This window comes from Schistocerca gregaria, chromosome 3 (genome assembly GCF_023897955.1).
Source record: "Schistocerca gregaria isolate iqSchGreg1 chromosome 3, iqSchGreg1.2, whole genome shotgun sequence".
In the NCBI taxonomy this organism is placed as follows: domain Eukaryota; kingdom Metazoa; phylum Arthropoda; class Insecta; order Orthoptera; family Acrididae; genus Schistocerca; species Schistocerca gregaria.
The window spans coordinates 358,308,564-358,334,600 of record NC_064922.1 but is presented as its reverse complement, the minus strand read 5'-3'; the positions used below and the strand labels follow the sequence as shown (position 1 = coordinate 358,334,600).

Sequence of the window (26,037 nt, the reverse complement as noted above, 5' to 3'; positions counted from 1 at the left end):
CACGTTGGTTCTAGCCCGTTAAAATACTGCCTTGTGCTGTGGCCTTCCTGAACCAATCTATTCCTTGTGCCCATAATAATCACTGGACCCTGACCAATGCGAGTGACAATATCATGGAATGATATATCGCGATCTCGATAGTGATCGATTTTGCCGTTGTCGTATTCCGACACACAGACTTACACACTACTTAAACTAACGTTAATTAACTTATGTTAAGAACAACACACACACCCATGCTCGAGGGAGAACTCGAACCAACGGCGGGAGGGGTAGCGCAAACCGTGGCGTGGCGCCTCTAACCGCGCGGTCTCTGCGCGCGGCTGCACGTCTCTTCCCCTTACACTTCACAAATATAATCTTCTCGTGAACAAACTTCACACATCGAATTCGATTTCTAGATGAGAAACTTGCTGTGTAATCTTTCCTTAAACACAGAATTTAGACGACGTTACTGCTAACCTAGATTTGCAAAACTATTGTAGGCTACGGTAGACAGCAGACTATTAATTCCAGTCAGTTAAGGTCGTACTTGCTTTACCTACGTGTTAGATGTGTTGCACATGTATCGGGCATTACTTCGTAACAATAACTTCCTTTACATATCTGATCAGTGTCTTATTAGATATCCCTAAAAACCAGAAATGGTGAACCGTTAAGAAACTCAGTGAGGAGATATGAAGTGCCAATTATCCTCCCGTCCGTTACTTAACAGTATTTGTAACAATACTGAAATTTTCAATGTTGAATTCAGATTTTATGCAAAAATGATGATTTGTAACGTTAGAGGAACGCTGTACTAAAAATAAATAAAACAGTACACATTTATCATACATCGCTAGAAAACGCTATTTACGCACTAAAAAAGGTAAAATAAATAAAAGTGCGAGCCAAAAATATATCAAACATCATTTCAATACGTCGTCGAATTTACATAAAACATGTTTCTGTTATTCATAAGCCGGCCGGTGTGGCCGAGCGGTTCTAGGCGCTACAGTCTGGAACCGCACGACAGCTACGGTCGCAGGTTCGAATCCTGCCTCGGACATGAATGTGTGTGATGTCCTTATGTTAGTTAGGTTTAAGAAGTTCTATGTTCTTGGCGACTGACAGCTAAGTCCCATAGTGATCAAAGCCATTTTCTTGTTATTCTTAAACAACTTTCGCATTTATGAATAATAACAGGAAACTATTTCCTTTTGTCATGATGAAGAACGTTCTATTGAGTACAAAATAACAACAATGATTAAATGTATTTTTAATGTTTGTGAATGTAAACTGTACTTGCGTCAAAAGCAATTGCTTTGGTTACATAAAAGCGCGGAAGCTATGTGTTCAATTAATTTATATTACTTATAAAGTACAAGTTGTGTTCTGGAAGGACATAAAATACACAATAGACTCATACTGAATGATGTTCGTTTCTAATTACCTGCAGAAAAAAAAGCCGCTCCCAGTTTCTCTCTTACATATTCATTTATGGCGCTGCGCAGGGTAGCCGCGCGGTCTAGGCGCATTGTCACGGTTCGGGCGGCTTCCACCGTCTGAGGTTCGAGTCCACCCTCGAGCATGTGGTGTGGGACCGATGACCACAGCAGTTTGGTCCCATAAGACCTTACCGCAAAAAAATGGCTCTGAGCACTATGAGACTGAACATCTGAGGTCATCAGTCCCCTAGAACTTAGAACTACTTAAACCTAACTAACCTAAGAACATCACACACATCAATGCCCGAGGTACGATTCTAACCTGCGACCGTAGCAGTCGAGCGGTTCCGGACTGAAGTGCCTAGAACCCCTCGGTCACCGCGGCCGGCATCTTACCACAAATTTCCAATTCATTTATGTTTCTTTCGCTGCCAATGCTACCAGTACTACCGGTAATCCTACCGTTTACAGCGTCATTTATGTAGTGTACCAGAACTATCAAATCCTAGTTTTGGTTGAACGCAACTCTACTCTAGCTATTTTGTGCGTTTGCACTTTAACGTTAATTTCGTTTCCAAGCGTGTAGACCAGTTCATGTCAGCTGGACGTTTGTTGCATGCAGCCTTCAAGATGTTGCGATATTCACGGTCAGTGGTGTAATACATCAGGAAATTTCATTACAGGGTTGGCTGCGCCGCAGAGTGAATGGTTCATTCTATGTTTACAAATTACGACAGGAGCGCTCACGAGGTCGTATTTTGCAGAGGGAGGAGGAACTGTGAACGAGGTGGTGGCCAGCTGGGGAGAAAGTGCGCGCAGCAGGTGTGTGGAGCGGGGCGCTGATGCTCGCTGGCATTTACAGGCGTGTGCGGCGGGCCGCGAGAGGGAGGCGGCACAGGCGGCTCACAGACCGCTAAATATACGCGGGGGTCGATACGCCACGACACGGCGCGCTGCACAGTGCCGGCGTGGCGAACGCGGTTCCGGCTTCCGCCTCCTGCGACCACCGTCCCCACTGTGTCTCGCTCGCCTCTGTCACTCCTCATTTAACAACACAACAAGTCTGCAATTGATGCTAGCGATTCGGGGGAAACGCGTAATACCGCCTCCACAATAAGCATTCCTCGACGCCGCATCGGATGTACCTGCTTAGCAGGCCTTTATTTTTATTTATTTACTTTATTTTTTAGGATCCCAACCCAACGGTCCTACGCCCAACTACACAACAATCTTGTATAGCTAGCATAACATCACTTTACAATGGCAACACATTTACCATGGAGCTAATAAAAATCTCATGACAAGGTAGAGATGAATATATAGCTGCCCCTACCTGATGGTTTTATGCAACCCGCAACATCTCCAAAGACAAAAGGTGACTTTTTCCTATTTTCTCACTCACTTTGCCAGAAGTACACTACTGGCCATTACAACTGCTACACCAAGAACAAATGCAGATGATAAACGGGTATTGATTACACAAATATACTAGAACTGACATGTGATTACATTTTCACGCAATTTGGGTGCATATATCCTGAGAAATCAGTACCCAGAACAACCACATCTGGCCGTAATAACGGTCTTGATACGCATGGGCATTGAGTCAAACAGAGCTTGGATGGCGTGTGCAGGTACAGCTTCCAATGCAGCTTCAACACGACACCACAGTTCATCAAGAGTAGTGACTGGCGTGTTGTGACGAGCCAGTTGCTTGGCCACCATTCGCCAGACGTTTTCACTTGGTCAAAGATCTGGAGAATGTGCTGGCCAGGACAGCAGTCGAACATTTCCTGTATCCAGAAAGGCCCGTAAAGGACCTGCAACATGCGGTCGTGCATTATCCTGCTGAAATGTAGGGTTTCGCAGGGATCGAATGAAGGGTAGAGCCACGGGTCGTAACACATCTGAAACGTAACGTCCACTGTTCAAAGCACCGTCAATGCGAACAAGAGGTGACAGCGACGCGTAACCAATGGCACCCCATACCAACCATCACGCCGGGTGATACGCCAGTATGACGATGACGAATACACGCTTCCAATGTGCGTTCACCGCAATGTAAACACGGATGCGACCATCATGATACTGTAAACAGAACCTGGATTCATCCGAAAAAATGACGTTTTGCCTTTCCTGCACCCATGTTCGTCGTGGAGTACACCATCACAGGTGCTCATGTCTGTGATGCACCGTCAAGGGTAACCGCAGCCATGGTCTCCGAGCTGATAGTCCGTGCTGCTGCAAACATTGTCGAATTGTTCGTGCAGATGGTTGTTGTCTTGCAAACGTCCCCATGTGTTGACTCAGGGATCGAGACGTGGCTGCACGATCCGTAACAGCCATGCGGATAAGATGCCTGTCATCTCGACGAGGCAGTTGGGATCCAGCACGGCGTTCCGTATTACCTTCCTGAACTAACCGATTCCATATTCTACTGACAGTCATTGGATCTCGACCAACGCGAGCAGCAATGTCGCGATACGATAATCGCGATAGGCTACAATCCGACCTTTATCAAAGTCGGAAACATGATGGTACGTATTTCTCCTCCTTACACGGGGCATCACAACAATGTTTCACCTGGCAACGCCGGTCGAATGCTGTTTGTGTATGAGAAATCGGTTGGAAACTTTCGTCATGTCAGCACGTTGTAGATGTCGCCACCGGCGCCAACCTTGTTTGAATGCTCTGAAAAGCTAATCATTTGCATATCACAGCATCGTCTTCCTGTCGGTTAAATTTCGCGTCTGTAGCACGTCATCTTCGTGGTGTAGCAAAGCCCGCATCTCGTGGTCGTGCGGTAGCGTTCTCGCTTCCTACGCCTGGGTTCCCGGGTTCGATTCCCGGCGGGGTCAGGGATTTTCTCTGCCTCGTGATGGTTGGGTGTTGTGTGATGTCCTCAGGTTAGTTAGGTTTAAGTAGTTCTAAGTTCTAGGGGAGCGATGACCATCGATGTTAAGTCCCATAGTGCTCAGAGCCATTTCTTTGGTGTAGCAATTTTAATGGCCAGTAGTGTATTAGTCCCACAGAAAAAAAATGAATTTGATATTTTTGTTAGAAATTTAATCTAGTTAAACTTTGTACTGGGATAAGTTTTCACTAGAGGAAACGTATCTCAGTACAAAATTTAAATAAATTAAATTTCCTACAAAAAAGGTCACGTTCATTTTTTCTGTAGGGCTAGTATATCTTGTGTAGCTAGTGAATATGAAAATCTGGCATGTGGTTGTTGAAGGCGTTGCAGGTTGCTTAAAACCAATAAGTAAGGGCAGCTGAATCACCCTATATAAAACAGATCAAAGTTTCTGTTATAAAGACTAGTTCACAATTGAATTGCAAATAATGTTAGCTCTACAAGGATCCTGGCACATATGTACTGGGCAATATGCATCGATATTATTAAAAAGAACTAACTATTATTTACAATGACGAATATATGATTACAAATTTTCTACATTACTGATGTGGGAACAGTACGAACGTCGGACATTAACTTATGGGCGTTCTGGCCATGGATGCCATACGTCGATAATCGGCGAATTAGTGAATCGGTCGACTAACAAATTTTGTCATGAAAGGTTTCAGATGTGGAGAAGATTACTTCTGCAGTAGTTTTAATTTTTAAGTAATTATGGATTGTTGCATTTTAATGAACGATGGAACTTTTAATGTTATTCGCAACATCTTATTTTGGACAATTTCAAGTTTGCTGATATTCGTAAACGCTGGATGTCTCCATATGGGCATTTTACTATCAACTTTAAATGCAGGAAATTGTTTTGTCTATTTGTAGGCCACCTGATTATTAAGGGATATAAGGCAGTCAATACAGTCTTTGATTTATTCGCTACATCTGTTATATGTTCCTTCAAGGTAAGTCAAAGTCGAAGATATATGGCGGATTCAGTCCAAGGAATGCTTTTATTTGCCTGGCTTTTTCTCACATTAATTTTGACCCACCATTCTGTAAACCACTTTTCAAACAACAGTAGAGCCCATAGGTGTTTGGCGCTAAAATTTCGCTACGTTACTGTCGGTGTAATACATTGCTGTATCATTAGCAAAAGAAGCTATGTTAACTGGATGCAAATCTGGTATGTTAAAATATAGACAAGTTGCAATATCTGTATTTTAAAGTGACTTTATAGTACTATGTAATGTGCTTCAGACACGTACGCACACTTGTATTACAAACCAAGACAGGTCAAAACGACGATAGCAACCATGTCCCTAGCTGTGTGGGAATTAAAGAAAGTGTGGAGCGCTAATGGAGCTAGCATTGTGCGTACAAAGGTTTGGATCACACGGATAGGTGGAGCAATTAAGGCGACCATTCGGGTTAATCGTGGAATCTGGGTTCGAATCCCGGTCCGGCACAACTCTTCATGTGTGACCAATAAATTTTACAACTGATGTCTAATCGTAATCGGAATTTGCGAATTCATTTCATTTAGATAAGTATATGTTAGCATCTGTCCGAAGAGGTAACCATGTGGAACTCCGGCGCTTATGCAGTGTACATCCGAAGCAGTATCACAATTGAGTATACTAAATAAACGGCCTTTAAGATACGAAATAATTAATCTTATACCGAAATTTTAATTTTATTAACTTGTACAATAAAACCTTATACCATACTCTGTAGAAGGCTTGAACAATGTCAAGGGATATGAGAGCTCCGGATTTAACATCATTGTAACCACCGGTTATTGTTTCCACTGGCCATAGCAATTGCAGTGGAGCTGAATGTTTCTGGCCGAATTGCGATCTGGGTATTTGATAGATCTGCTTTTTTCCCTGCATGTTTTGCAAAATCTATGTACTTTCTAAATTTATGATATGAGTCTGACAGGTATGTAATTTTGGAATAACAATGGTGTTTGTTTGGTTTAGGTACAGAAGTTAGGCTGACATGCTTCCTATGATTGGGAAAATGCCATAGTTTTAACACTGAATTAGCTTTGGTATCCAGCAATCTTCGGGAAGTTTGAGAGAAGATATTTAACATAATCCTATATGCAGAACGATTCAAGGTACCAGCAAAAGCTACTGTGATGAATATTTATTTCTAGACAAAAGTCTTCAAATCACCTACGCTTGCATACAAATGTATACGAAACACAGCGAAGGGTAATCAAAGCTTTAACTATCACTTCCAAAAAGTACCGTTACATGATTAAAAATTGTGTTCGTCCGTATCCCTGATACACGTGAAATTCCCGCGACACAGGACTGTAGCATGTGCTCGAGAAGCCCATAAAAATGTCGAAGCCTACTGGTAAAGTGAGATATCGCGTGGAGATTCGTTTTAAGCAGCAGTGGAAATGTTGCAACTGTGTCCTGCGAATCCAGACGCCAAGATGGAGGAATACCCATCGCTTATGATGAAATGAACAAATCCATTCGTCCTGGAGAACGTAGTATTGCGCTCAGCAAAGCGCGGGTAGAGCCTGCCGCAACGGGAACTAACTTGGTTTCGTGACCACTATATTAATGGGTTGCGTCAAATAGCTTTTTTTCTTTTTTAGTGGAAGCATCTGCATGAAACTGAAAAGAAAATTATGCGTCAAATACCAAAATACAGAATACAGAAATGTGTGCGCCTATGCAAGGTGGTCCATTGATAGTGACCGGGCCAAATATCTCACGAAATATCGTCTAGCTGGAAACCAGATAGCCCTATGGTTGACCCCCTAGATGGCGCTGCCATAGGTCAAACGGGCATCACCTGCGTTTTTTTTAAAAGGAGGAATCCCCCATTTTTAATTACATATTCGTGTAGTACGTAAAGAAATACGAATGTTTTAGTTTGACCACTTTTTTCGCTTTGTGACAGATGGCGCTGTAATAGTCACAAACGTATAAGTGCGTGGTATCACGTAACATTCCGCCAGTGCGGACGGTATTTGCTTCGTGATACATTACCCATGTTAAAATGGATCATTTACCAATTGCGGAAAAGGTCGATATCGTGTTGTTGTATGGCTATTGTAATCAAAATGCCCAACGAGCGTGAGCTATGTATGCTGCTCGCTATCCTGGAAGATATCATCCAAGTGTCCGGACCGTTCGCCGGATAATTACGTAATCTAAGGAAACAGGAAGTGTTCAGCCACATGTGAAACGTCAACCACGACCTGCAACAAATGATGATGCCCAAGTAGGTGTTTTAGCTGCTGTCGCTGCCAATCGGCACATCAGTAACAGACGAATTGCGCGAGAATCGGAAATCTCAAAAATGTCGGTGTTGAGTATTCTACATCAACATCGAATGCACCCGTACCATATTTCTATGCACCAGGATTTGCATGGCGACGACTTTGAACGTCGTGTACAGTTCTGCCACTGGGAACAAGAGAAATTACGGGACGATGACAGATTTTTTGCACGCGTTCTATTTAGTGACGAAGCGTCATTCACCAACAGCGGTAACGTAAACCGGCATAATATGCACTATTGGGCAACGGAAAATCTACGATGGCTGCGACAAGAGAAACATCAGCGACCTTGGTGGGTTACTGTATGGTACAGCATTGTGGGAGGAAGGATAACTGGCCCCCATTTTATCGATGGCTATCTAAATGGTGCAATGTATGCTAATTGCCTACGTAATGTTCTACCGATGTAACAACAAGATGTTTCACTGCATGACAGAATGGCGATGTACTTCCAGCATGATGGATGTCCGGCACAGAGCTCGCGTGCTGTTGAAGCGGTATTGAATAGCATATTTCATGACGGGTGGATTGGTCGTCGAAGCACCATACCGTGGCCCGCACGTTCACCGGATCTGACGTCCCCGGATTTCTTTCTGTGGGGAAAGTTGAAAGATATTTGCTATCGTGATCCACCGACAACGTCTGACAACATGCGTCAGCGCATTGTCAATGCATGTGCGAGCATTACGGAAGGCGAACTACTCGCTGTTGAGAGGAATGTCGTTACACGTATTGCCAAATGCAATGAGGTTGACGGACATCATTTTGAGCATTTATTGCATTAATGTGGTATTTACAGGTAGCAGCATGCTTTCTCAGAAATGATAAGTTCACAAAGGTACATGTATCACATTGGAACAACCGAAATAAAATGTTCAAACGTACCTACGTTCTGTATTTTAATTTGAAAAACCTACCTGTTACCAACTGTTCGTCTAAAATTGTGAGCCATATGCCCGTGACTATTACAGCGCCACCTATCACAAAGCGAAAAAAGTGGTCCAACTAAAACATTCGTATTTCTTTACGTACTACACGAATATGTAATTAAAAATGGGAGTTCCTATTTACAAAAAGCGCAGTTGATATCCGTTTGACCTGTGGCAGCGCCATCTAGCGGGCCAACCATAGCGCCATCTGGTTTCTCCCTTCAAGATAGAGGAGTTTAGTTCTTTGTAGATGTTTTGCGTTTGACGCTTAATTCGTGAGATATATGGCTCGGTCACGATCAATGGACCACCCTATATACAGGGTTAACCTGGACTCCACCGACAAAACTTCGAAGGTTGTTCACTAACATTTGCTGAGCATTTTCGTGCAAGCGACCTGTGGTCTTCCGTGGCTTGTTACAAAGTAATAATGTAATAAAGCTTTCTCCGTTTCTTATCACAATTCCGAGCGGTTCTAGGCGCTACAGTCTGAAACCGCGCGACCGCTACGGTCGCAGGTTTGAATCCTGCCTCAGGCATGGATGTGTGGGATGTCATTAAGTTAGTTAGGTTTAAGTAGTTCTAAGGTCTAGGGGACTGATGACCTCAGAAGTTAAGTTCCATAGTACTCAGAGCCATTTGAAACATTTTGAATCTTATCCCAATTACCTTTGGTTTTGTGGAAACATATTGGCATCAGTGAAAAAGCCTGTAACATGTAATCACTAAAGCATGATAGGGGCATTCAATAAGTAATTCAACATATTTTTTTCTCTTTTCTTTTGAAAAAAATGCGGAATTCGTTGAGGTACGCAGTGGAATGTTGTGCATAAGCCCCTATAGTTTCACGAAGCTCTGATAGGAGGCAGCGCTATACGTAGCTTCCAAATTGGCGGCTGTAATGGAGGTGCGTTCCAAGCAGAGAACTGTCATTGAAATTCTTTTGGGGAAAAATCAGGACATCTCAGATATTAATAGGCGCTTGCTGAATGCCTACGGAGACTGGGTAGTGAACAAAGGCGCGGTGAGTCGTTGGGCGAGGCGTCTGTCTTCATCGCAACAATGTCACGCAAATCTGTCCGATCTCCCGCGTGTCGGCCGGCCGCACTCAGCTGTGACTCCTCCAGCAACGTTCGCTGCACTGAGCTTATGTGACTTTGTACTTCCATATAAGTATATATTTCTGGCAATAGCGGCCATGACCTTCTTCTTCTGTGCGGATGCACACATATTACCCAAACTCTTACGGGACTTGGTAAGAATGTCTTCCATGAGCAATGAGTGTGTTGGTAGGGACACTACGAAAGTAGTATGTAGACATATAGTTGTTATTGTTGTTTTGGGGGAAGGAGACCAGACAGCGAGGTCATCGATCTCATCGGATTAGGGAAGGACGGGGAAGGAAATCGGCCGTGCCCTTTGAAAGGAACCATTCCGGCATTTGCCTGAAGCGATTTAGGGAAATCGCGGAAAACCTAAATCAGGATGGCCGGACGCGGTATTGAACCGTCGTCCTCCCGTGTGGACATATAAGGTGAGAATGTGGGTCTCGCGGGCGATCAGAGGGTTTACCTACCTCTGTAATAAAATGAGTGAATGGATCAACGAACAACCTGAACGAATTTCATCAGACGTCCGTCACGAACGCGTCTTCCATGTAAGCAGGAGATTCCGGGTTCGTGTCCCGGTTGGGGCACAAATTTTCACCTGTCCCCGTTGATACATATATCAACGCCCGTCAGCAGCTGAAGGTATTAATATATAATTCTAATTATGTGGCTTTGTGTTGTGGTTTCACAAGCTCCTTCATTCTCGGTTGATTTTTCTTCGTGGAGACGGGGCTTTATGTATAGTGACAATGACCTCCTTGCACAGCACGTGATTCCAGCTTTGCAAGAAAGCACCTACGTCCACAATTCATGCAAGATGGAGCGACATCGCACGTCTTTTTCCACGTCAAAGATTTGCTACGAGAAACTGTCGGTAACGATAGCATCACCTCAAGATGTGTGGCCTCCCAGATACCCCGCTCTAATACAATTAGACTTCTGGTTGTGGTGGTATCTGAAAGATTGTGTCTCACATGGATTAAACAGGACTCTTCTCGGTCTGAAGAATAGCATACAACGACATTTGCTCTGATAATACGAGGGCTGGAAATTTAATAGGGGCAACTATTTATTCACAGTCCGTACAAAATAGATGCGTGTTTCAACGTTGTACCAAAATTGTGTATAACCCGTTGCCAGTGATCTGGAAATATCCTAGATACTCTTAGCAGTGCCAATTGTGTTGACAGTTCGAGCGGCGTGGTCTATTGCCTAACGAATTTGTAGCAGTTCTGAAGCGAATGCCGTGAAGTGTTTCCTTCAGTTTAGGAATCGAGTTGAACTTACAAGGACTTACGTCAGGGGAGTGCAGTAGGTGGAATAGCACTTAGCAACCCCATCAGTCAAACAAATCAGTAACAAAAAACGGTTCAAATGGCTCTGAGCACTACGAGACTTAACATCTGAGGTCATCAGTCCCCTAGAACTTAGAACTACTTAAACCTAACTAACCTAAGGACATCACACACATCCATGCCCGAGGCAGGATTCGAACCTGCGACCGTAGCGGTCGCGCGGTTCCAGACTGTAGCGCCTAGAACCGCTCGGCCACACTGGTCGGCCAAATCAGTAACAGCTTGCACTGTACGTGCTTGAGCATTGCCCTGCAAAATGGTGGTCAGGTCCAGCAAAATGTGTCATCGCCTCTGTCTCTAAGCTGGTCGTAGGTTGTGTTCCAAAAATTAACAGTATTGAGACAGAAGTGATGACACCTCCTGCAGGACCTGACCATCATTTTGCAGGTCAGTGCTTAAGCACGTACAGTACAAGCTGATACTGATTTGTTTGACTCATGGGGCTGCTAAGCGCTATACCACCAACTTCATCCCATAACTGAAGCCCTCCTGAGCTCAACTCGATTTTTAAACTGAAGGAAACACTCCATGGCACTTGCTTCAGAACTGCTACAAATTCGTCGGGCAATAGACCGCGCAGCTCGAACTGCCAACACAACTGTCTTTGGTAAGAGTATCCTACGACTTCCATATCGCTGGCCATGGGTTGTACGCAATGCTGGTGACTATTTTGAAGGTCAGTAAAACTCTGAAACACGTATCTAGTTTGTATGAGCTGTAAATAAACAGTTGTCGCTATTTAAGTTCCCACCCTCGTACTAGATATGCTGCGAGCAATCGTCGGCCGTGATATGTAGCGGATGTAATACGTATGTTAGTCGGAAGACACTATTGAACATACGTTGTAACTTGTGATCAGATCCTAATAAACATTCTGTGTTTGATCGTTTCTCCACTTTTACTGCATCCACGCCATAGTCCGACTGCTTACAGCGCCATATTTTCACCTCGTGTCACAAAGTGAAACTATTATTTTTCAGCATGCTCAGCGAGCGCATCGATTAATGAACATATCTACGACGTTTCAGCGTATTGCGACATATACAGCCTGCACTGCAGCACTAGGTACATTCATTCTGGTAGTTTGATATCGTTTTACCATTAATTCTCTCCATGATGCGTTTCTAGTTCCTGAAGATGAGGCAAGACTTGCTAAGCGGGCGACAGAGGAATGCGCGTCCTGTGAGCTGCCGGTACACCGTAGCATCCTCAAGCGTTGCCATCCCTCAGGGTGGCCGCATATTTCCCTGGGGGGAGGCGAATAGGGGGCGGGGATGGGGATGTGAATAGTTGATGCTCGCCTTGCCTCGTCCTCTTGGGAATGGAATCAACGCAGACCACCGCTGTCCTACTTACACATACAGTAGACAAGCAGAAATTGACTTCTTCGCTGTAATGAAAACCGTTCCTGCAGATGCAGAATGTTGACAGCTACAACCAGCAAAATTTTTATTTTGTTTTACTATATTAAAAGAGAACCATTACCAGCTTCGAATGATTTATTCATCTTCACATTGATCACTTGCTTTCGTCAGAACATGTAGACACTGATATTGAGTGAGTTTCCGTGATGGTCATTTCATGACATCTCCTCCATAAACCTACATCCACGAGTTTTAACAAAAGCATGTAACCTATTTGAAGAAATGTACAAATCTGCACCTGATTTATACATTTTTTAATATATATATATATATATATATATATATATATATATATATATATATATATATATATATATATACACGCTTAATTTCCATGTACTGTACTTCCTCGATTCACCGCCAGTTGGCACAACTGAAGGAAGGAAATGTTAGACTTCGGTGCTTGTGTTCACATGCGACTCATTGCTCTACAGCACATCAGTACGTAGCATCAACAGGTTAGTGTTCATCACGAACGTGGTTTTGCAGTCAGTGCAATGTTAACAAATGCGGAGTTGGCGATGCCCATTTGATGTATGGATTAGCACGGGGCAATAGCCGTGGCGCGGTACGTTTGTATCAAGACGGATTTCCAGAACGAAGAACATTCGAATCAATTGATCGGCGTCTTAGGGAGCACGGAACATTCCAGGCTATCACTCGCGACTAGGGAAGACCTAGAACGACGAGGACACCTGCAATGGACGAGGTAATTCTTCGTGCAGTTGACGATAACCCTAATGTCAGCGTCAGAGGAGTTGCTGCTGTACAAGGTAACGTTGACCACGTCACTGTATGGAAAGTGCTACGGGAGAACCAGTTGTTTCCATACCATGTACAGCGCGTGCAGGCACTATCAGCAGTTGATTGGCCTCCACGGGTACACTTCTGCGAATGGTTCGTCCAATAATGTGTCAATCCTCATTTCAGTGCAAATGTTGTCTTTACGGATGAGGCTTCATTGCAACGTGATCAAATTGTAAATTTTCACAATCAACATGTGTTGGCTGACGAGAATCCGCACGCAATTGAGCAATCACGTCAGCAACACAGATTTTCTGTGAACGTTTGGGCAGGCATTGTTGGTGATGTCTCGATTGGGCCCCATGTTCTTCCACCTACGCTCAATTGGGCACATTATCATGATTTCATACGGGGTACTCTACCTGTGCTGCTAGAACAAGTGCCTTTACAAGTACGACACAACATGTGGTTCGAGCACGATGGAGTTCCTGCACATTTCAGTCGAAGTGTTCGTACGCTTCTCAACAACAGATTCGGTGCCCGTGGATTGGTAGAGGCGGACAAATTCCATGGCCTCTACGCTCTCCTGCGCTCAACCCTCTTGACTTTCATTTATGGGGGCATTTGAAAGCTCTTGTCTAGGCAACCCCTGTATCAAATGTAGAGACTCTTCGTGTTCGTATTGTGGACGGCTGTGACACAATACGCCATTCTCCAGGGCTGCATCAGGGTATCAGGGATTCCATGCGACGGAGGGTGGATGCATGTATCCTTGCTAACAGAGGACATTTTGAACATTTCCTGTAACAAAGTGTTTGAAGTCACGCTGGTACGTTCTGTTGCTGTGTGTTTCCATTCCATGATTAATGTGATTTGAAGAGAAGTAATAAAATGAGCTCTAACATGGAAAGTAAGCGTTTCCGGACACATGACACATAACATATTTTCTTTATTTGTGTGTGAGGAATGTTTCCTGAAACTTTGGCCCTACCTTTTTGTATCTCCTACTTTGAACTAATTTTTGGAGTGTATATATACATATATATAAATAAAATTTCAAAGTCGGATATATATGCTCACCAACTCCAGTGGCAGAAGCCACAAGAGAGGCGTTCTGCAATACAGTTGGTTGCTTCAAGAGCGTGTGTCTCACACAAATTATTTACTACAAGGAATGAAAACTATGCGGTACCACACTCTTTGCATACTTAGGATAAATACAGATGACAAAATTTTTGGAGGCCACATTCAAAAAAATTCAAAATCGGATATAGCTTTCACCTTAGATTCAAACCCATATAGCTACGAATATTGGCACCCAGTTTAGCACATGTTAAAGATAACACGTAGAATACATGGATGTCGCGTCCCGAATGAGAATTATATGCGCGGTAATATTGAGCACAAACTGGTAAACACAACATGAATACAAAACAATCACAGTCAGCTAACAAGAAGCGGACCCCAATTGGAAACATATATTTATCTTTTCGGTTTTGGTCCGCTTCTTGTTAGCTGATCACGATCAGTTCTGTATTCATGTTGTGTTTACATATTTGTGCTCAATATTACACACATTAATTCGCATGTACCAAGGAGGACCAATGGTGGCTGGAGCAACACGAGGCTGTTCGCGAAAGATGCTACTGGACACAGAGAACTCGCAACGCTAGAAAATTGCAACGAAAGACAGCTGGAGATTATCGTCGCACGGTGCACGTACTGCTATGTGACCTTGATCGTAAACAAAAGAAACGAAATGTTTATAAATAGATGGAAATATACGATTTCCGAACAATCACTAGAAGCAATGTCTGGGCGTATGCGTACGAAACGATTTAAAATGAAACTACCATTTAAAGCTAATTGTTGAAAAGGCAAATTGTCAGAATGAGTTACATTGGAAGCATCCTTTGGAAGTGTTGTCCACCTATGAAGGAGATAGGTGACAAAATCCTCGTTGTACCGATACTTAAATATTCCTCCTCAGTCTAGCACCCATAGCAGGTGAAATTGATAGGGAACATAAATAATATCGAAAGAAGAGCAGTGCGTTTCTTCACAGGTTCGTTTAGAAAGCGCGAAAGCGTCACAGAGACGATCACCAACACTCGTGGCAGACGCCGCATGAGAGGCGTTCTAAAACACGGTTGGTTAGCGCGGCGGACTACCAGGCAGAGCAACCGTTTTCGATTCTCGATAATGTTACGAATTTTTACTTGTTGGAGGGACTGCATCGAGTGAGGTACTTGAACGAATAGCTGCGATTACAGGTCACAAAACTGAGCGGCTGGGAAGAGCGGCGTGACGACCCCACGATCCTCCATACCGCATCCATTGACGCCACTGACGGAGGATGGCATGGCGGTAGGTCGGTACCGATAGGCCCGCCAGGACCTGTGGACGGAGTATATTGCTTCACTTGCTCCTACGTATATCTTGTTGAAATACTATCGCTGCGGCAATATGAATTCGCGCGTCTGCTTGCTGCGCCACTTTGGGGGAGAGGCTCTGATCCACAACTAGCCGCTCAGCTGTAGGGTGAGCGCCCACTCTGGCAGACATGCGATGCACGCTCGAGGCCAGAAAGGAGCTGTCAGTGGACTCTGTAACTTCGTGCCCGTTAGACCTTCTGTTTTGATCACCGAAGTAGCTTTGTGCGACTCGGGAATAATAGAGCAATGTGTTAATGGTTAGTGTCCGTGGCCACCATTTATCTGGAGCTTTTGTAACTGTGAATTCCGCATGACTCGCCTGAGTTATCAATTTGAAAGGCTGTATCATCTTCCTGAAGTTCAAAGTTCCTCTTGACGTTTCTCCGTGTTTGCGATTTAAAAGTAAGGTTTCTTTTTTTAAAAAAAAAATCCATCTTATGCAAAACAATTTCCTTTTAATTCACCCAGCCATATTTCGACACCTGTATGCCATCTTCTGTGGGTCAAATTTATTTCTATAACGTGTAATACAAAGCTTATATTCGTTTATATGCATATTGTATTTTGATTGATTTTTTTAGATTGCTCACCTAAATTTACATTGCTAGTGAGAATGCATTTACAGGTAGGTTTTTGAGCTCTTTTACGTCGTTTTGACAGCATGTCACCTGAAAAGTACTCATGAAGACAATTTGTGAAGCCTACCTTTTCGTGGGTAGTGTTTATGTATGATACTGTACTTCCATTTTCGGTCATGTTGCACATCTCTGGTGGATATTTCTCTCTAGTGCTATTGATCACAGTTTTCATACTTTAATTTCACTCTCACATTTACTTCACACATACTTTTCACAAAACTTAATCTGAGCAAACACCTTTGTCTCCATTGTACTTGAGAGGTGCTACGTTTTTGCCGTTGCTTACTTGTTTGCCTTACGTTTAGTGCGGTGCTGATTTTCAACGTTTCTGGAGAACTGTTGTTTGTTCTGATCTTCAGTCATGAGACTGGTTTGATGCAGCTCTCCATGCTACTTTATCCTGTGCAAGCTTCTTCATCTCCCAGACCCACTGCAACCCACATCCTTCTGAATCTACTTAGTGTAGTCATCTCTTGGTCTCCCTCTACGATTTTTACCCTCTACGCTGCCCTCCTATACTAAATTGGTGATCCCTTGATGCCTCAGAACATGTCCTACCAACCGATCCCTTCTTCTGGTCAAGTTGTGCCACAAACTTCTCTTCTCTCCAATCCTATTCAATACTTCCTCATTAGTTATGTGATCTACCCATCTAATCTTCAGCATTCTTCTGTAGCACCACATTTCGAAAGCTTCTATTCTCTTCTTGCCCAAACTATTTACCGTCCATGTTTCACTTCCATACATGGCTACACTCCATACAAATACTTTCAGAAATGACCTCCTGACACTTAAATCTATACTCGATGTTAACAAATTTCTCTTCTTCAGAAACGCTTTCCTTGCCATTGCCAGTCTACATTTTATATCCTCTCTACTTCGACTATCATCAGTTATTTTGCTCCCCAAATAGCAAAACTCATTTACTACTTTAAGTGTCTCATTTCCTAATCTAATTCCCTCAGCATCACCCGACTTAATTCGACTACATTCCATTATTGTCGTTTTGCTTTTGTTGATGTTCATCTTATATCCTCCTTTCAAGACACTATCCATTCCGATCAACTGCTCTTCCAAGTCCTTTGCTGTCTCTGACAGAATTACGATGTCATCGGCGAACCTCAAAGTTTTTATTTCTTCTCCATGGATTTTAATACCTACTCCAAATTTTTCTTTTGTTTCCTTTACTGCTTGCTCAATATACAGATTGAATAACATCGGGGATAGACTACAACCCTGTCTCACTCCCTTCCTAACCACTGCTTCCCTTTCATGTCCATCGACTCTTATAACTGCCATCTGGTTTCTGTACAAATTGTAAATAGCCTTTCGCTCCCTGTATTTTACCCCTGCCACCTTCAAAATTTGAAAGAGAGTATTCAAGTCAACATTGTCAAAAGCTTTCTCTAAGTCTACAAATGCTAGAAACGTAGGTTTGCCCTTCCTTAATCTAGCTTCTAAGATAAGTCGTAGGGTCAGTATTGCCTCGCGTGTTCCAACATTTCTACGGAATCCAAACTGATCTTCCCCGAGTTCTGGAGAACTATTGTACTGTATCTCCTGAGGGAGGACGTATCTGGTATGCTACAGAGAGAGAGAGAGAGAGAGAGAGAGAGAGAGAGAGAGAGAGATCTGGAGAGAGGGGTAGGGTGAGTTGGGATTGAGAAAACAAAAGTTTTTGGATATTTGAGACTGTTTATTTATGATATTTTATGTATGACGATAGTATGCAGGTTAGTTGAGCCAAAATCGTGATACCTAGTTATTGAAAGGGCACCATTCAAATGGTTGAAATGGCTCTGAGCCATATGGGACTTAACATCTGAGGCCATCAGTACCCTAGAACTTAGAACTACTTAAACCTAACCAACCTAAGGACATCACACACATCTATGTCCGAGGCAGGATTCGAACCTGCGACTATAGCGGTCGCGCGCTTCCAGACTGTAGCGCCGAGAACCGCTCGGCCATCCCGGCCGGCACAGGTCAGTGTTGTCTGACTTGATGCGAAGTGTTTGCACGGAGTGCAGGCCACCTCAAGATATTTCACAGTTGTAGTATCTTGTTGTCCGCCGCCCGTGGTCTCGCGATAGCGTTCTCGCTTCGCGAGCATGAGGTCCCAGGTAAGTAAATTGGCGCATTGGGCTCTGCTAGTTTCCTGCTGTGTGTTCTGTCTGGTATTGGTTGATGATCAGGTTTTACTGGTTATTCTGCGTGGTATAAAGTTGTGTCGGAGTAATTCACGTCAACAAGGAGTAACTAAGTAAACTATGGATTCACTTGCTTTGAGGTTGTCCGATAATGCTGTCTACAATTGGTCCGATGCTTAATTAACTTTATATCAAACAAAAGGTCAAGCAAATGAGTATTCCATAGAATGGACAGAAACAACTGAGCAACTCACACCGCCCTTCTAATTTACACTGTGTGACAAAAAAGAAGTGAAGACATGGTTGGATTCAATGTTGGCCCCTAACTCCGTACCTGGGGACGCAATTGGCGGGTATGTAAATAATGAGAGTTGCAATTATCTATGACAGGCAGAATGGCCACCAGAGTGCTTTAGTTTCATTCGTGTTTAGGGTTGTTGGCAGGCCCAGTAGAGTGTATAAGGTGTGAAAGGTTTCATATGTTGAATGATCTCTACGAAGGACACGGAGATGTCACGAACTCGCGTGAGACAGAGTTACCAACACCATACAGAACTTGAATATGGCTTCGTTGTGGGTCTCCATTTGGTCAGGTAGTCGAATCGAGCAATATCCAGATTTCTGGGGCAATCGAATGTGACAGTGGACAAATGTCGGACTGCAAGGAAATTTCATGGCAGTCACATGGATCATAAATGTGCCGGTTGACCACGTCTGAACGACACAATGGAGGACCGCCGTACTGTACCTCATCAACATAGTTGTGTTGGCATAAGCTGTTGCCAGCACAGCAGTCAGCAAAGATGAAGCGCCAATATCGATTAGTAGGTACTGGATCAAGCGCGCCTATCATCAGAGAGGCCAGAGACACACCGACAAGCAACAAGCCCCCAACACCCTCTCGACAGCCTGTATTTAGGCCGCCGCCGCTAACCGGAGGCTTCACTGGCTCACTCATCGAGTTCGGCGTCTGCCAGTATATTCGTGGAGCAGGTTTAGTTCTTCGCACGTGACGCAGTACATAGCGACCATATTAGTGACTATAGAGGGAGTTGTACACTAGTCAGTAAGAGGACTATTACTGATGAGCTTGTACCACAACACATGGACTCTATTCAAGTTAAGTTTCCAGTTCATGTAAATAAAGAACCGTATTATTTTACATGTGTGTTTGTGTTGTAGAAAGAGGATACTGGCCACCTATAACACTATCCTTTCCCTTGCTTTCTTGCGGTACAAGACTCTACAATAGTGACCTCTCGGTATCTGCTCCACCATCTCGAAACAAGTAATAGACTTCCTGCAACATCCTGTCACCTTGAACCACTGGCCGGAGCCTAGCAGCAGCTGGTCTTGGGAATTACCGACCAATGTGTAGGCTGTTATTAGCACCTCAACACATGTCTGCGATGGAAACTGATACCGTGACCGGGAAGCATGAACTGCTGATAAATGGTGTCGCGTTGCACTGAGCGATGATCGCGTTTCTCCACTACCCCACATGACCTTCGCTGGCGAGTATGTTCTGGGGAGGCACAGTGGTGCTACTTCTGGAGTTGTGGTGTGGGGATCCATTGCGTATGATTTCATGTAACGACTTGTAGTGATTGAAGGAATTTCGACGGCATAGCGGTAGCTCAGGGACATCTTGTGTCCTAACCTGTTACCTCTCATGCACGTTATAGTGGTGTCACTTTTCAGCAGGACGAGGCTCGTCCACAATTTGCAAAGGTCTCTATGAACTATACGTGTCTCTATGAACTATACGTGCTTCAGGAGAGGATTCAACGGCTTCTGACTCTGTTTCCAGCCGACTTAGTGCGTGCATGCAGGGCAGATGTGGTGCACCGTCATGCAGGTAAGTGGGCTCAACTGTAAAGTTGACTCGATTTTGTAATCACTGAAATAACATCGCTTAGCTTCTCAGCCCAAGAAGCTTGGTTTCGTTTTCTTTCGCCCTTTTGGGTAAGTCAGTTTTTTGTCAGACAGAGTATTTTGAGCGTCTTCACTTCATCACCAGTTTTTATGAGCATAATGCAGACAAAAGAAATAGGCTCTGGTGTGATAATTAAATGAGAAACACTTAAGGATTTAAGACACAAAGGAATCAAAGACATTACCTGCCAGCACGTATTGATTTATATCAATGGGCAAGTTTAAAACTTGTGCTGGACCGGGATTCTCCTGCTTATTAAGCAGATGTGCTAAATTAAAGATTTAGCAAAAGGTTACTTACGAAGTTTCAAGAACGAGCGACGAATATAGGAATATACTATCAACCCCTACGTATCGGGACTAAGGATGTTACGCACCGCTTCTCTGTATTGTGTTATTACGGTATTTACCCCAACATGTTTCGGGACTAAATTTGTCCAGTTATCAAGTGCTAAAAGTTACTGTGTCATTAGGCACCGTCAAAAGTAAAAAGCCAGCAGCAAACGTATTTCAATAAGTTAAGCAAGCCATTTTTTCTGTCACCAAGTTGGTTTTATTGAGGATTCTTATACACCGTTTTATTCCCCATTCCTTTTGAAACAGAGCCCTATTTTTCAACATAATCTCCGTTCAATGCGTCGGCATTACGCCACCTTATTTTTGAGGGCCTGTATGCCCTCATGGTACCACTCTACTGCTCCACGTCAGAGCAAACGTCTTGCTGCGTGAATAACCTCAGCTTCATCCATGTACTGCTTCCTGCGGCGCCCATCCTGCATTGGACAAACAGATGATCCTTCGTTTCTCTTTTCGGGGGGCGAGGACCTCAGAGAACACACACCTTGCTGTACCCCAAATGGTGGGCGAGTGTGTCAGCACTATCGACAGAGACCTTCATTTGAGCTGTATTTGATTGTGATCCGTTGTCGACCACCTAGAATGAGAGTGTCTGCACGTTGCAATACTGCAGGAATCACAGCTGCGTGCAGCCGGACAGGTTTGCACGACCTTGTAGCGACGATGAGAGACGCCCCGCCCAGCAACTCATAATGCTTTTTTTTTCCCTGCCAGGTCTCCATAGACGTTCTGCAAACGTCTGTGAACGTCTACAATGATCTGGTTTTCCGCCAGCAGAAACTCGACGTCAGCGCTCTGCTTGGAACACACCTCCACGACTGACGCCATTTTGAAGGCTACGTTTAGGGCCGCAGCCTACTGGAACAACATGAAACTACAGTGGCTGAAGCGGGAATACTGCACGACGTCTCACAACGAATTCTCCCTTTTTTCAACCGAAACTGACCGAAAAAAGTGATGAAAATTTGAAATTTGTGGTAAGGTTCTATGTAACCAAACTTCTGAGGTCATCGGTCGCTAGGCTTACACACTAATTAAACTGACTTAAACTTATGGTAAGGACAACACACATCCATACCCGAGGGAGGACTCGAACCCCCTATGGGGGGAGCCGCGAGAACCGCGACAAGACTCCACACCGCACGGCTACCCCGTGCGGCAAAAAGTGTTCAAAAATGGCTCTGAGCACTATGGGACTTAACATCTGAGATCATCAGTTCCCTAGAACTAAGAACTACTTAAACCTAACTAACCTAAGGACATCACACACATCCATGCCCAAGGCAGGATTTGAATCTGCGACCGTAGCGGTCGCGCGGTTTCAGACTGTAGCGCCTAGAACGGCTGGCCAAAAAGTGTTGCCTTACTTAGTGAACACCCTTCCTAACTTTAATCATCTGAGAATGGGATAATGTAGCACCGCAACATGATTTAGTAAATATATCGCACAATGTAGACAGCTGGTGGGTAACACTCTCAGTACAGAGGCATGAGACACTTGTACCATGGTTTCACAACAGCTAACTCTTCGTACAGTTTTTGTATGGATTCTGGAGCAAAGGTTAGACTATAGAGCGAAGAGGTGTTTAGGCAATCTGTTGTGTACATAGTTCCGCGTAGTCAGCGCGTACACAACTTTCCCACAAGAGCGCGCCCCGCTAAGCACAACAGCGCAGGCGCAGCGCTCGTCCGTGTCCGCACTACGAGATGGCGCTGCCATAGAGACGGACCAAATTCTGCTTCCGCCGATCCGCGTATTAATATGTAACGCAGCCAATGAGATTGCTGCTAACATAGAACCTTTTCTCCTCGCAGATCACACTCGCGCAGTGACACCTGAACACACGAGGTGGTATAATGAGTGTACAGACCTCTCTGATTAGTCAGTCTGCATTTGTCTGCATCAGTCTGTACCAGTCTGCATTAGTCTGTACCAGTCTGTACGAGTTCTACATTTGTCTGTACCAGTCTATAGTCAAGTTTCAGTCTGCGCCTAATAAGATTACCATATTCCTGTACATAGCCAGGAAGATAAATTTATAGACACTTTTGTCAAGTGTCAGAGATATATGTGAGATTAACGTACCAATACTAAAGGAACTTCAGGTTGTCAAATGTAAATAGCATCCAGAACCAAGTTAAGTAATTTTTATGCTTATTATTATTTTAATAAATGTGTGTGAAAATTAATCAAGTTCTGTTTAAAGTTGGTCACCGTCAATATGCTACTCTAAGTTTGCAAGTGGCATTTCTATCGTCTGACGTAACGGCGGAAGATAAAACACGCCACGATAAGACCACGAGACATATTGCTGATACTCGCCTACTTCATTAGCGTGACAAGTCAAATAATTTGATGGTGTGTGTGTACTGAATGTCTTATGATACGCACAACACACAATCATTCTTCCCACGCTTCATGCGTGAATGGAACTGGAAGAAACTGCAATTAGCGGAAATATGGGACACGTCCTCTGCCACGCGTTTTCTCAATGGTCTTCGGTGTGCAGAGAAGGAAACGAGACGGAGAGGAAGTGCTAGAGCGGCCAACAGATATCTGCAGACGCGGCCTGTGCCGATCTTGACCCGGACCGGGTGCGGTGAGGGGCGGCCGTGACCCGGCGGCCTGCCGCGCTGCCTTCCTCATTAATGGCGCCCGCGTCGGAAGGCGGCACTTATGTCGCCCTACTGACTCGCCGGCCGGTCGTTAAGCTGGCCTCAGCTGCTGCGCCGTCCTGTCCCTGCCGAAACCCAGGGGGTGGGTAGCGGCGCCTGAGTGGAAGGGCGTTACACACCCTAAATTTCCGTACTATCTGCAGAGTGGATTTTCTCACATTTTCTTCGCTTTGTATAAGGCACGTCACGTCGGAAAGCGAACAAGTTTTGACCCGTGTGTGTGTGTGTGTGTGTGTGTGTGTGTGTGTGTGCGTGTTGTCTTCTAAGCTTAGAGGTGAATACAGACTGACTTTAAATTTATATGGAAACGTAATCTTATTATACATTTTAGAAAAAACAGAGTGATCAAAAAGTCAGTATACATTTGAAAACTGAATAAATCACGGGATAATGTAGATAGAGAGGTACAAATTGACACACATGCTTGGAATGACATGAGGTTTTATTAGAACCAAAAAAATACAAAAGTTCAAAAAAATGTCCGACAGGTGGCGCTTCATCTGAGCAGAATAGCAATAATTAGCAAAACGAAGTATGACAAAGCAGAGATGATGTTCTTTACAGGAGCAAAACCAGAATCACCCATTTCCTCGAAGAAAAAAGGCCCGATAACGGTAGATGTGGTAAATCCAACCCATACCGTGACTTTCTCGTCGTGCAATGGAGTTTCCACGACAGTTCTAAGATTTTCGGTAGCCCAAATTCTGCAGTTGTGGGCGTCGACAGAGCCTCGGAGCGTGAAATGAGCTTCGTCGGTCCACAGCACGTTACTCAATCAATCGGCATCTTCCACAATCGTGTGAAACGCCCACACCGCAAATGCCCTCCGCTTCATTAAATCGTCAGGTAATAGTTCATGATGCCGATGGATTTTGTACGGATGGCATCGGAGGGTACGCCTCAGTGCCAACCAAACAGTAGTGTACGGAAAGCCGGTGCGACGTGCGATTGCACGAGCGCTGACTTCCCCGTGCATAGACGAACCCGCTACAGTCTCCATTTCTTCCTGAACTGTCTCATCAGCATTACGCCTTTTGCTCGATCGGCTACTAAGGGGTCTATCGTCTAAACAACCCGTGGCTTCGAACTTCGAAATCATTCTCGCCACAGCTGCATTTGTCAAAGGAGCTTTACCCGTTGGTATCCCCTTCCTATGGCGATAGGATCGTAACGCTGGACTAGCACATTCCCCAATCTGATAATACAGCTTCACTAAAAGTGCCTTTTCAGGTAACGTCAGCGTGCTGCGACCGCTGGCGCATCTGATTCTCTCTCTCATTACAGGTCCTTTCATACACGATTGTCATGAGCAGTCACGGACGTTTTTTGCTGTCCAGCGCCATCTGTAGGACATTTTATGAACTTTTTTTTGTTCTAGTAAAACCCCATGTCATTCCAAGCATGCGTGTCAATTTTTATCTCTCAATCTACATTATTCCGTGGTTTATTAAGTTTTCAAATTTATAGTGACTTTTTGATCACCCAGTATAATGCAACATAAAGTGTGTTAAAAGATCTATTTTATGTTTTGAGAGGTGGTTGCATGGACAAAAAATTACCTCCGTAGCTGAGAGGTCAGCGCGACTGAGTGGTCATACGGAAGACCCGGGCTCTATTTCCGGTTCTGCCACGGATTTTTCCTTGGTGCGAGGACTGCTACGGGTGCACTCAGGAGCTACTCGACAGATTAGTAGCGGTTGCAAAATCAAGTAACTCGACGACGACCGGCAGAATGGTGTGCTGACCACATGCCCCTTCATACCTCAATCTATGATGTCAGTAGCAGAGTATGACACGCCGGGCGGTTGGACCCGACTGGCTCTTCTAGGACCAGAACGCGGAACTTTACCTATACGGGCCAAAATAAGACAACAATGTCAAATAAACATGGAAATTAAACTATGTGGACTTGCTCATGCATGGAGCGTCAGCTGGTTTTCTCGGAAACGCTCGGAAACAGCCCTTTCCTGCCAGAAATAGCATGGAGTTGAATCCATGCACTGCCATTCTGAATGGACGTTTGTGCACCACTTATGTAGCATAAGAAACTTTTGAACTATAGTATCCCTATATTTCTGCACACAAAGGGTACCGATGTTCTTCATTTCGTCATAAAGTATGGGCCCTGAACGTGAAAGAACATTCTTGTGTTTTGATTTTTATAATGCGGTTTCGTGTTGTTTTACGTGATCTAACCCGATACTACGAATTCAATAAGTAAATACTCCAATCAGATACGATGAGTGTATGTTGACAGGAGTCTGGTGCCCCACTTGCGTTTGGTACATAACTTTAAACAAATATACGGGTATGTATTTCTATACACTGATCTGATTTTGGTTGCTTTAGTAATGTTCTCTCTATATATGAAGTGCTTTGGTACAGTTTTGCATAGTTTAGGCAGAAAAAGGGATGGTGGACAGTGGAGTGGTCGGGTAGTCCAGTACGCTCACCAGCTAGTCCACCTGTCGCTTCTTAGTGTAATTTTTGTAGTGTTTACTATTTTGTCTAAAACTGACATGGTGAGACCGTGTTGTGTACAATTAATGTAGGTTAATTCTTACAAAGAAGAAAACAGCAACCAGCCACTATCAAAACTGCCATTTATTTATGTAGATAGCGCCGTAACCGGTTTCG

The 26,037-nt window shown here is 44.1% G+C and overlaps 1 protein-coding gene across 1 annotated transcript in view; it reads right to left on the bottom strand.

Moving 5' to 3' along the window:
* The window catches only part of LOC126354038 (F-box/LRR-repeat protein 16), a 766,827-nt gene that overhangs the window by 189,682 nt on the left and 551,108 nt on the right, over window positions 1–26,037 (bottom strand). The window lies entirely within an intron of this gene.